The 762-nt window shown below is 36.9% G+C and overlaps 1 non-coding gene across 1 annotated transcript; it reads left to right on the forward strand.

Annotated features, from left to right (window-relative positions):
- The first annotated feature begins 237 nt into the window (after window positions 1-237).
- On the forward strand, window positions 238-341 carry LOC126002346 (U6 spliceosomal RNA). Its single transcript, XR_007493081.1, has one exon. It is a non-coding gene; the product is annotated as a U6 spliceosomal RNA (small nuclear RNA).
- Window positions 342-762: the final 421 nt, after the last annotated feature.

Below are 762 nucleotides of genomic sequence, written 5' to 3' on the forward strand. Positions count from 1 at the left end.
TGGAGAGATAGCATGGAGGTAAGGTGTTGCCTTTCATGCAAAAAGTCATTGGTTCAAATCCTGGCATCCCATATGGTCCCCCATGCCTGCCAGGAGCAATTTCTGAGCGTGGAGCCAGGAGTAACAATAACAACAACAAACACTTTACATTTGCAAGTTTCTGCCAAAATTAAATTGTAGGCCTCAAGGTGTGCTACCTGCACTAATTGGTGGTTTCCCCTTAAGATGTGGAGTTCAGTGCTTGCTTTGGCAGCACATATACTAAAATTGGAATGATACAGGGAAGATTAACATGGCCCCTGCACAAAGCTGTGGAGTTCAAAATCCTGTTTGACCTTTTTTGCAAATATGGAATCTGAATCTGAATCACAAAGCTGATTTGAACAGTTCTGTCCATTGTGGTCAACACTGATGTGATCCTCATAAATTTTATAGTGTGAGTATCATGCAGAGCTGAAATAGATGAGCTGTTAGAGAGAGGATTAACTTTTAGGATATACTATGTATTTAGAAAAAATTTAGAAAACTAGTAGTTTACTACTAGTGTGCACTGACTCCATCTACCATTGATCAAGTGACATGAAGAGAGAAAACGAAATGCTTCTAGAAGTAAGTCATGAGCAGTTGCTGAAGCCAAAGACAAGGAACACTGTTTCTTTCTTTCTTTTTTTTTTTTTATTTAACCAACTTTATTACATACATGATTGTATTTGGGTTTCAGTCATGTAATGAAAGACATTTTTTTAATATAATTTTTATTTT

This window comes from Suncus etruscus, chromosome 2 (assembly GCF_024139225.1).
Source record: "Suncus etruscus isolate mSunEtr1 chromosome 2, mSunEtr1.pri.cur, whole genome shotgun sequence".
NCBI classification, from domain to species: Eukaryota; Metazoa; Chordata; class Mammalia; order Eulipotyphla; family Soricidae; genus Suncus; species Suncus etruscus.